Source organism: Malus domestica, chromosome 03 (assembly GCF_042453785.1).
Source record: "Malus domestica chromosome 03, GDT2T_hap1".
NCBI classification, from domain to species: domain Eukaryota; kingdom Viridiplantae; phylum Streptophyta; class Magnoliopsida; order Rosales; family Rosaceae; genus Malus; species Malus domestica.
The window spans coordinates 8,752,567-8,765,399 of record NC_091663.1 but is presented as its reverse complement, the minus strand read 5'-3'; the positions used below and the strand labels follow the sequence as shown (position 1 = coordinate 8,765,399).

At 38.6% G+C, this 12,833-nt stretch overlaps 1 pseudogene; it reads right to left on the bottom strand.

The window, feature by feature from the left end:
- Positions 1-2,665: 2,665 nt before the first annotated feature.
- LOC103407755 ((2S)-flavanone 2-hydroxylase-like) lies at positions 2,666-11,831 on the bottom strand (annotated as a pseudogene).
- Positions 11,832-12,833: the final 1,002 nt, after the last annotated feature.

Genomic DNA, 12,833 nt, shown 5'->3' with positions numbered 1-12,833 from the left:
CCAATTCCAGACCCTGCTTCTTAACACACTCATATACAAGGCAGTGCATAAGATCATAACAACATATAGTACTAATTATCATCAGTGTGGAGTTAAAAATAATCAACAGACGACACATGGATTTTTAGGTAAAAAGGACAAAATTACCCTCAAGGCACATCCGGATTCCTACACACGAGCAGTGGACAATCATCCTCCAATCAAGTCAAAAGTGCCCAAATAAGTATTTATTTATATCATATTTCATCCATCCCTCATCATATTTTCTCCACAAGGTAACATCTAAATCATTCCTTTTTTATTATATTAATTAGTTAAATTAATTGATTAATTATTCAATTAATTAGCCAATTAAACACAAATCATGAACCTAGCCCACAAAACCATCTAAGTGGCCGGTCAATCTGTCGCTTACAACCGACACCGGGTTTCAAAATATTTAAAAAAAATTTAAATCTATGTCGCTGAGAACCGACGAATGTTTTAAAATATTCAAAAACAATAATTAGTGTCGCCTAGAAGCGACACCAGTATTTAAAAATTATTAAAATGTATGTAGGTTATAAGCGACATTAAATGTTTATGTCGTTTAAAAGCGACATAGACATTTTATGATGCTTAAAAGTAATAGTAAATCCAACGTCATGTTCCGTAGGTGTCGCAACTGTCTTGTTCGCCACTATATTAAATTAAACCGACACCACCCATTGACACTATAAGGCCCTTTTATAATAGTGTAAACCCCCTCATTCTCTCCAAAACTCAATTCCAATTCTCTTGCTAAATTCTCCAAACACTTTTCCCTCAAAATTCTAATTTTGGCATTGGAGGTTCTTTGGCCAAAGCCCCCTCCCCCCCGCCCAAATTCATTGTGGGCGCATGAGGCACTTGGCCTTAACCTAAGGTGTTATTTGTTTTGTAGGTGCAATTTTGTCCAAGATCAAGGAGGAAGAAATTTGCATCCACAAATTAATGCTTTCATTAAGAGTTGAGTCCCACACTCGAAGAAGACTCTCGCATCCAAGGTTTTCTATTTTCTTGTCCATTTGTAGATTTTTCATATGTTCTTATTTTTAGAATTTTTTTTTTTGCAAAAATTCTTTGATAAAACGTAAAAGAAAAGTACAATGGCTAGAAATTTGAAAACTTCAACGAACGAAAATTCCAATATTCAAGAGATGGGACCATGGCAATCCACAAGGTTAAACGTGACAATAAGTGGAGCGGCACCACCATGAGGCTCCACCATGGCAACCACCACGGTAGCCACCCATGGCGATGTCCATGGCGCCACCACCACGGCCTAAGCCGTGTCATCCAAACTTGTCGTGCCATCCAAGGCCCACGACACTAAGGTCACGACCTAAGCCGTGTCACTCTAAGCCTAAGGCAACTGGCCCCTGCCGCCCAAATCCAACGCGAGCCCAATGCGTTATCAAATCGAGCCTAAGCCTCACACCCATGTGCACCACACGCTGAGCAACCTACTCTCATAGCCCAGCCTACTCCTGCAGCCCAACCTGCTTCTGCGGCCCAACCTGCTCCCGTGCTTTCCCAAGCAGCTTAAGCCGGCTCAAGATTAGTCCAACCATCCAGGCTTCAAATTTCTGGACCTACGATCGAGCCAGGGGTATTCTCACCATATCTCTCTACGGATTTGACATTTCCCAACTCAAATCTTGCTCCTGGAGTCTACCACCGTTCCACTACTCAAGGAGGCATATTCATTCCAAGCTTTTCAAATCCAAATGGTAAACACTTGTCTTGACAAGTCATAAAGTTGACGAGTACCCTTGCACAACAGACAACCTTGGTGAATCAACTCTTGCAGCGCACCAAGATCCCACGTGCCCCAGACGAGGTGTCCCAACGAGAAACCTCTCCAGCAGCGTCCTGGCAAGCAGCCACTCGACCAGCCACGAATCAAGCATTCGAGCAGTGTACATTCCCGATTAGGCCCCCGAGATAGAGTGTATTCTCGTCTTAGCGCGCAGAGGAGTGTGCACTCTCGACTAGGTCCACGAGTAAGCCTACACTCACGGTTGGGGCTACATTTCGATGATCAACATGAGCAGCCTTCCAGGCGAAGCGTTCATTCGCGACTAGGCCCGCAAGGAGCAATCTTCACATCTCATCAGAGTAGGCAACACGATGGACGGAGAGAAGTAGTCACTCAATCCGGGTTTCTTTCTCAGAAAACGAAAAATTGCATCATTGACTCTGCAAATTTTGGTTATTTGAGTCTGCAACTGTAGTATTTAGATTTTGTGTTATAAAGAAATCATTGGGGATATTGTTTGATAGTATTGGATGCGTAGAAGCCACACTTTCATCATTGTGACCAAACTGTGCAATTGGTTGTCGTTTTGGAATACAAAGAATCGATTAAGGAGAAGCGACGCTCCGCAATGACTACTTTTCATCCATGTGGCCCGATTGTGGCTTCTATGTCAACCTAGTAAAATGTTTTGCCAGTTCCAAGAAACATTGTTGCACCTCGCAATATTGTGATAACAGTTGCATAGTGATTATTTTAGTAAAACGTTGGCATGTTTTTTCATCTCGGGAAAATGTAGGGTTGATTGGTCTGCAGAGACAGTTTTGAGACTTTGAACGTTGGTTGTCTACAGGAGTAATGTAAATTATATATTAGTCAATTAACAAATTACTTTCGCATGCTATTCCTAATTCTCTCAAGATTGAGGGTGAATTTGGTCTTGCTGTGCTTTTTTAGCTGATTCAACTTTTTTAAAAAGCATATCCTCCTCCCAGAACCAAATGGAATCAGCTGAAAACGTTGTCCCCTCACATCTATTGTGGTCGTCCAACCGGCTTTTCCCAGCCATGATGAGAATCTTTCGGACTGAAAGTCCAAAGGATGTTCCCAATACTTTGGATCTATTCCAATGGCCCAAGCATTCACAAATATAATTGTATTTTCTAGGATCACATACTTTCCAATCTTATATTGTTGTACACATTTTCTTGTGATCAACGACACTGGTGGGTGTAGTCTAATAACAGAAATGCCACATGGCACTATTTTAGTAGTGGAGTTTGTTAGTATAGTTAGAAGGGTATTGTTGTAATTGGGATATATGGCTATATAAAAGATTGTATAGCTATTGTTTTGGTTGAGTTTTATTTATGTAAACATTCTCTGAAAGCTATCAATACATTCCATTCTCTTTGCCATTGTTTCTCTGTAATTTTTTGTTCTTCTCTATCTACAAGTCTTTCGTTGACGTATTTGGTGCTTGATTTGGAGGTTTGAAGGAGGTAGGTTTGAAGGTCCACAACATGGGTTGCTGAGAAGGTTGAAAGTCGGAAGTAGTGGGTTCTCGACAGGGAGATTTACGTTGTGAATCAGGTGAAATCGTTTCTGTTCATGATGCAGTATTGTTTGTTTGGGTTTTTTGAAATTATGGGTATCTTGAATTCTTGGTCTACATGAAGTAAAGGTTTTGGGTATTTTTTTTTCCGATTCTTGATGTGTCGATTTCAGAAAGTGTCATTCTTTCTGGGTATATCTTGGAGTATAATTCTCTAAGAGTTGAGGCTTGCGATTTGTAGAAACGGAGACAGAAAGTGTCATTCTCTATGTGAATCTTAGAGTGTCATTCTCTCAAGATTGTGATTGATTTCTGGGGAGTTATCAAATTGGTATGATTTATGTGAATGATTTATGTGAGTCTTGGAGTGTCATTATCTCAATATTGTGATTAAAGAAGTTTGCTGTGATTTGTATTTGTTCTTAGAGTATCAATCTCTGTGATTAGAATATTTTGCTGTGATTTGTATTGGGTGCATTCATTGTCAATGGCATCTTCACTCAAGATAGAGAATTTGTTAGGTATGCTAACTATAAAACTCAGGGATGACAATTTTGCCAATCGGGCGTTTCAATTTCAGTCTGTGCTTAAAGGGTATAAACTTTTTGGCCATTTTGATGGTACGGTTGTATGTCCTTCAATGTTTGTAGTAAGTCCATAAACTGGTATCACGAAGGAAATCTCTGCAGCGTTTCTTGAATGGGAATCTACTAATTTAGTTCTTATCAGTTTGTTACTTGTTACCTTAACAGATGAGGCAATGGAATATGTTCTTGGTTGTATGACTGCTTTCGAAGCATGGAAAAATCTTGTTGAACGGTATGCATCTGTTTCAAAGTCTAGAATTAATCATTTAAAGACAGAATTGCATACAATTCAGAAAGGCACAGTAGTATTGTTAAGTATTTGTTGAGATTGAAGAATATTAGGGATCAGTTGATTGCTGTGGGGGAAACCATTTCTGATGATGACATAATGATTGTTGGGTTAGTTGGGTTGCCTAAAGAATATGGTGTTATTAGAACTATTATCTTGGCCAGAAAGTCTTCTATTACTCTAAGGGAATTGAAGGGGAAATGAAAAGGAAATTGAAGGGGAAATGAGTTTGTTATCTCAAAATATGTCTCCTCTTTTGGTGCAAGGTTCTAATTTTGGTCAAATTCCTGGTTCTGGTTATCTCATGTATGGTCAAGGATTTGCATCTTCTCATGGTGCATCTTCATCTAATCCTCAAAGTCATAGTCACATACTTGCTACTACAGGGGGTACAATCTTCTAACAATCACATCCACATCAACCATCTTCTAGTTCTCATCAAGGTTCATTTGAGCCTCATCAGTTTGGTTCATTACCTATCTCTCCAGGTTATCCTGACGTATATGGCTATGGTTTTGTGGGATAATCAAACTCAGGACATCAACAAGGTTTTAAGTCTCAAAATTCTGGTTCCAGGTTCAACAATGGTAATCAGTTTAAGCATAGCAACATCAATTATAGGGGTAATAATTTCAGAGGTAGGGGATATACCAATGGTAACAATTTCTATTATGCAGGGTCAAGAAATGCACAGAATGTTATTGGTTCATGGTCAGGCAATACAGAAGCAAAAACAACTGTTGTTATTGAATGTCAGATATGTAATAAAAGGGGTCACACAGCTGCAAACTGTTTTCACATAAATACAAACAATCATTCTCCAGGCTTTCTTGTGGAATGTCAGATTTGTGGAAAAAGGGGCCACTCTGCCTTAAACTGTTTCCATAAGGGAAATTATGCATTCCAAGGTCAACCACCATCATCATCAGTGTTTAATATGCATGCACCAAACAAATCAAGTGTTTCCTCAAGATTTGTGGATTGTAGATTTAGGTGCCTCTCACCATATGACTGCATATATTGGTTCCTTGAGTTAAGTTACACCTTTTCAAGGTTCTGAGAACATGACTATTGGTAATGGATCTAGTTTACCAATTCAAAACATTGGTTCTACTTTAATACAAACCAACAATCATTCACTTATACTCAGCAAAGTTCTTCATGTTCCAAAAATTGCAAGAAGTCTTCTTTCAGTTAAGCAATTATGTGCAGATAACCATAGCTGGTTTATATGTGATGAAAGTGATTTTTTTGTGTAGAACAAGAAAACAAAGAAGGTGGTGTATCATGGAATGAGTAAACCAGAAGAATTATTTCAAATACTAGTATTTCAGACATCAAAAGGGTTAAAGTCTACCACGAAAGATCCAGTTGTTTACTTGGGAAGATGGTGAAATCCAGTGTATGGCATCAAAGATTGGGACATCTTGCCAATGATACTATGACTACTATGTTGAAACAGTCTAAAGTTTTACACAAGTTAGATGATACACATACTACTTGTATTTCTTGTATTCAAGGAAAGATGTCTATGATACCTTTTCCTGTTAGAAATGACAGATGTTTGGTTCCTTTTGAAAAGGTTCATAGTGATGTTTGGGGTCCTACTCCCATCAAATCCTTAGAAGGATGTTGGTTGATGAATATACAAGATTTACTTGGATACTTCCCATGTGCAATAAGTCTGATGTGTATGAAATCTTCATTACCTTCTACAATTTTGTTCAAACTCAATTTGGGATATCAATTAAAGGATTACAAACAGATGGTGGGGGTGAATATACTAGTAAGAGATTTACATCATTTTTAGCTGCAAAAGGGATTATGCAATTTATTTCATGTCCTTATACTTCTCAACAGAGTGGCATATCTGAGAGGAAGCATAGATACATTGTGGACACTGCACTTACTCTCTTAAATGCTGCTGATTTAACTAGTGAGTTCTGGTATTTTGCATGTGCTCATGCAGTGTTTTTTATTAACAAGATGCCATGAAAAACCTTGTCATTTAGCTCTCCATATCTTATTTTCTACAACAAGGTACCTGAATTGCAGTCTCTAAGAATTTTTGGATCAGCAGTATTTCCCTGGATAAAACCCTATAATAGCAATAAGTTGCAGTTAAGGTCAAAGATGTGTATTTTCCTAGGCTATGCAATGGGGTATAAGGGAGATATTTGTTATGACACACAGTCTAGGAAATGTTTTATATCAAGACATGTTATCTTTGAAGAATCGATTTTCCCTGCAAAATTAGGACTACCACGGATAAAAGATCAATCTATAGGGACATCATGTACTTCCACTTCTGTGATTGTACCATGTCCAATCCCAATGACTCATATAAGTTCTACATCTGAGACATCACCTTCCTGTTCAAATACTCATGTTAATAATACATCCATGTGTCACGGTTCTGGATCTTCATCAACAATAGATCATGATTCTACTCTCTCCACTCCTTGTGATACACCTCATACACCTTCTACCTTCTTTGCCTCCTGTCCTCAATCCAACACAACTTCAGGTAATATTACCTATCTCTGACATGTCTTTTGGTACTACTTCTTCTGTCTCCTCTATTCAGCAACAAAGACATCATGGCATTCAAACTAGGCTACAAACAGGTGCCATTTCAAGAAAGAATTATGCAACTTACTTGGATGCTTTACTTGAGTTAAGTTCACTACAAATTTTTTATTCTGGTGCTACTAAAATATCTGGTACAGTCTGTGGTGTTCCTTCTTGCTGATATAATAGAAGTTGAAGAACCTAAGACGTTTAAAGCTGCAACTATTAAAACTGAGTGGCAATTGGCCATGCAAGAGGAGTATGATGCATTGAAGACCCTAGGGACATGGTGTTGGTTCCACCCCCATCTCACAGAACCATTATAGGAAGCAAATGGGTTTATAAAGTTAAGAAGAATCCTAATGGATCAATATCGAGATACAAGGCTAGGTTAGTAGCCCAAGGTTTCACTCAGGAACAAGGCTTGGACTATTCTGAGACGTTTAGTCCGGTTGTGAGACACACATCGGTAAGGGTTGTCTTAGCACTAGCTGCTCAATATGGTTGGAATCTGAGACAATTGATATTAAAAATGCATTTTTACACGGTGATCTTGAAGAGGAAGTCTATATGAAGCAACCTCAAGGTTTGTGGATCATACTTGTCCAAGTTATGTGTGTAAACTCATCAAATCTCTCTATGGCTTGAAGCAAGCACCTAGAGCCTGGAATTCAAAGTTCACAAGTTACCTTCCTTCTCTTGGTTTTAAACCTTCTCTATCTGATACTAGCCTATTTGTTAAAGTGGATGAAGGGGATATTATTATACTTTTACTCTATGCAGATGATATAATACTTACTGGATCTAATTCCACAAAAATTCAAGAAGTAACAAGTGATCTTGCAGGAGTATTTGATTAAAGATATGGGCAAATTATCATTTTTTCTAGGGTTTCATATTCAATACAAGGAAGATGGATCTTTATTCATTACTTGTTTGTACCATACTTGACCAATCCCGAAACTACTGAGCACCGGTCAACGTTATACCGTCAAGGACCCAGAAGAGCTACCCTTCAACCAGGAGGCCAATCACAATGCGACACGTGTCGACATCAGAAGCCAATCACAGCGCGACACGTGTCAACATCAGAAGTCAATCACAACACGACACGTGTCAATGTTAGAACAAAACTAGAAACTCTTTTCTATAAATAGGGATCATTCTCCCACAATAATCTCTAATGTCATTTTGTACTAAACTATTCACTAGAACTCACAAAATGAGAGCTTGAGCCTATGTATTTGTGTAAACCCTTCACAATTAATGAGAACTCCTCTACTCCGTGGACGTAGCCGATCTGGGTGAACCACGTACATCTTATGTTTGCTTCCCTGTCCCTATTCATTTACATACTTATCTTCACTAGTGATCGAAGCAACCAAGCGAAGGTCGCAAACCTGAAACTTTCTGTTGTACCAAAGTCCTCGCTGATTTTGTGCATCAACATTACTCAATCCAAGTATGCAAGAGACCTACTGAAAAAGGCAGCTATAGAGACATGCAAACCAACCACCACACCATCAAAACCTTATACACAATTGCTTGAACAAGAAGGCACTGTTCTTTCCGATCCTAGTCATTACAGAAGCTTAGTAGGGGCTCTTCAATATCTAACCTTCACTAGGCCAGATATTGCTCATGTTGTGAATATGGTTTGCCAATTTATGACGTCTCATACTGATCTACACATGCATCTGGTTAAAAGAATTCTCGGATACCTGAAGGGTACACTAGACTATGGTTTGTGTTACATTAAGAGCCATGATTTCAACTTGACTACTTACTTCGACTCAAATTGGGCAACTGATATCAACACCTGCATATCAATAACTGGTTTTGTGGTTCACTTGGGAGATAATCCAATATCATGGTAGTCTAAGAAGCAATCTACATTATCTCGTAATTCCACAGAGGCTGAGTACAAGGCTTTAGCTCATTCTGCAGCAAATTTATGTTGGATTCGATCTCTGTTTAAAGACATGCATTAGGTGCTTTCAGCTCCTCCATTACTTCACTGTCATAACTTAAGTGCTTTAGCTTTGAGCTCAAATCTTGTTTTCCACTCAAAGATCAAACATCTTGACAAGGATTACAACTTTGTTCGAGAAAAAGTACAAAAGGGAGATCTCCTTGTTCAATATATACCCACTGAAGATCAGATTGCCGATGTTTTTGCAAAAGGGTTGCATAGTCCAATGTTCTTGAAGCATTGCAGACATCTTGGTCTTGCAGTTCCAGATTAATTTCAAAGCTCAAGCTAGTTCAAACGTCACTTGGCAGCACCAAGTTCAGTTTGAGGGGGGAGTAATAATAGAAATGCCACATGGCACTATTTCAGTAGTGGAGTTTGTTAGTATAGTTAGAAGGGTATTGTTGTAATTGGGATATATGGCTATATAAGAGATTGTATAGCTATTGTTTTGATTGAGTTTTATTTTTGTAAACATTCTCTGAAAGCTATCAATACATTCCCTTCTCTCTGCCATTGTTTCTCTGTAATTTCTTGTTCTTCTCTATCTACAAGTGTTAATAGTCTAAGTGTTTCTTTTATGATGGCTTGGATGTATGGAAGGTTTGGACCGTCGGATTCTACGAGTAGTCGTCCGTTCCCGACGAATCTTTCGATCTCCTCCCTTGCTTTGTTAAGCACCTTTGGATGGTTGATGAGCTCTGCTAGCGCCCACTCCACTGAAATGGCGGTTGTGTCTGTTTCTGCAGTGAAGAAATCCTGAAAAATACAATCTGTTACATTCCCAGAAGCCCTACAGAATTTGGTAACCTTGTTAATTCCATAGTCATTCAAAGAAATATATTGTGGAGCTATTGTTGACACTCCATCATTGTGTACGAGAATTATGAAAACATAATAATGAAAATATACATTAAAGTGTTAGGAAAAAAGTATAAGGAAATGCATCTACAATTGAAGGAAATATGACACGATATAGTACACACCCAAAAGTTAAACCTTTCCTCTCTGTTTTATTTTTTCATAAGAAAGAAATGCAATTGATCTCTTATGTTTTCTACATCACGATGCAAATTGCAAAATATGAGGCTTTAGATAGTTAATCCCAAAAATTGAATTTTTTTATTTGCAAACGATAGCGTTAGTGGGTTCAATTATTATGCATGACATAATTGATTTTTATCACTGTGGTAAAGTACCATCTTCAATTTGAAATTCTTTTACAGTTTTCACAAAGTGCAAAAGACACTACTACTATGAATTTATCACACAAATTATACTAGGTGCTCTGATGTATCCACTTTTTTTTTTTCCCTACCCCACCCCTTACCCACCCCAAACCTCGAACCCAAGACCTAGACCCCTTACCCACACCCTCACCACAAATTATATTAGGTGCTCTGATGTATCCATTAAACTAAAACTTTTGACATCATTAACCAAAAATCTAAACACAATACGCCGAAACACTAGTTGCATTTTGACAAATAGTAGAGACCGTAGAGTTATGAACACTATGTACGCTTGCGCTATGAAATGACATGCATACTGACTTTGTTTCTGTCGAAATGTACAACTGAGGCTAACACAGCCGTTCTGACAAATAGCATGCATGCACTCCCCTTTCTTCTCCCAATAAAACGTTCATATCAGCTAATGCCTTCATCGTTACGTCGTACAGAAAAGACACAGGAAAGCTGACCAAATGTGACTCCGTGATATATACATGCATGTGCAGTGAGAGTTACAAATTGCAGAAACAAAATGGAAATTATATTTCAGAATATAAAACAATATACTATTTTTTTCGCTAACTATTTACTATTTTTTCATGCCACGTTTTGGTAAAAGCAGTCATGCATTGCTAAATACTCTTGCATGTTTGGATTGTTTTATTGAACTCATGACACATCCAAAATCATGCATGTTACCAAAGAAAGATTTTCACTAAATACAAGCACATCCGCTATATGTCATTTTATAAATAGAGGGATACTTGAAAAACAAATTTTTTTTTCCACTTATATAGTAACATATAACATACCGTCTCATATTCTAAGCATATTGAAAAATGTCTCATTACCAAACAACCTAATAGCACAAAACCAAATTTCAGCTTGGAGCAAAAGATTTTTTTTTACCATGATCAAGGCCTTGATATGAACTCTTGTAAATTTCACGTCCTCAATCTCACCACCCCCTTTTTACACCAAATCAAGCAAAATGTCGAGAAAACCCTTCGCCTCCTCCACTTCCTCCTCCTCGTGGCCACCACTGCATCCTCCATTTCTCATGTTTTTCTTTCTCAAGTCTTCACGTTCTGAAATAACCTTCTCCACTAACGCGCTGTATCTCCTATGAGTGTCTTCAATTCTCTTCCCAAATCCTTGCAAATCAGTCTTCTTGCAAAACCAAACAAAATCTGACAAATTAAACTCCCCAAAAATCCTTGTCACCTCTCTCACCACAACCCTAGCTTCTTCATCCCTGCCTTCATCACTCGGACCTTCAGAACTTCCCAAAATCATCTTTGCAATCACATTGTTGGAAAGCTTTGGTAGCTCCTCGGTGAGATTTACAGCTTCACTACTCTCAGCTTTCTTGGTCAACAGCCTCAAAAGCCTTAGGTACTCTTGTGTTCGAATCGGAGCAAAGTTGCTGACGCTACGGTTGCTTAGAAACCCATTAATGATGAGCTTCTTGATAAATTTCCAATAGGGTCCATAAGGTGCAAAGGCAAGTGAAACATTGTAGGTGAGGAGTTTGGTCGCGATGGACTCTATGTGGGATATGAAGGAGAGCTCGTGGGTTTTGAGGAACTCCTTCACGATCTCGGGCGAGGATACCACGATGCCTGGGATGGAGCCAAGGCGGATAGAGAATAAGGGGCCGAATCGGAGGGATAGGTTGTAGAAGGATCGGTGGATGAGAGGGCCAATGAGGTGGAAATGGCCGATGATGGGTAGGGCAAAGGGGCTTGGAGTGAGTAGGGTTTGGGATTTGGAGGTGAAGACGGGTCGGAGAACAAGATAAATGATGAAGAGAACAGAGAATAGAAAGAGGAGGTCAAGGACTGGCATGGCTTCTTATGAGAGGAATAATGGTTGATGAGTAGATTTAGAAATTGGAAACTCCAAAACATGGTTCTTATATGTGCATAACGTGATACATCACTGTTCCAAAATATATATTCTGAATAATCGAATTATACAAGAAAGTTGGGTTCACCAGAAAGCCAATTAGCAAAATAGGGGGGAGTGGCCGAACTATAGTCTATACTTATAAGCACATGTAAGGTCTCTCTCTCATCAATATGAGATTTATTCTCAACATGTATCCTCACATGTATTGAATTTTCAAGCATAAAACGTGAACACTCAACTTTGGTGACGTGGAGCACGTATGGTCGTTGGTCTTTAAACGTGGGACAACATACTCTAATATCTTAAAGAAAGCTGAGGTTCCACCATAAACCCAATTGGCCATCTGGGGAATACCTTAACTTGCTTATAAGCCTATGCAAGGTCCATCCTCTCATCAATGTAGGCATCATTATCAACACGCCCATTTACGTGTGGTGAATTTTCAAGCCTAACACGTGTACAACACAATCTGAGTGATGTGGAGCACGTGTGGCTGTTAGGCTTCACATGTGAGATAACCTGCTTTGATACCATGAATGAAGTTGAGGATCAACCATAAAATAAATTGGCTACATAGGGAGTAGCCCAACTCGTGTTGAAAATGAATCTCACATTAATGAGAGAAAAGGCCTTACATATGCTTATAAGTAGTTAGGCTACTGAAAATCCTTTGAAAAACCATGCAACCCTTAAGACGTGGTGTTCATCCTAAGTGAAATTACAATTATTAATCACAAGAAGCCAGCGTCAATTTCAGAGAACCTTCCGACCCAAATTGCATCAAATTACTTTTCTAAAAATCCTAATGGTGATCAGGCATTAAGACAATTAGATAGTTTTTATCCCGGTGATTAACAATTCAAAGTATGCATGCAATCAATCATAAGCAATTAAATAAAAATCACATATTCATGCTAAGGCTTAAGGTTTCGCCCTAGC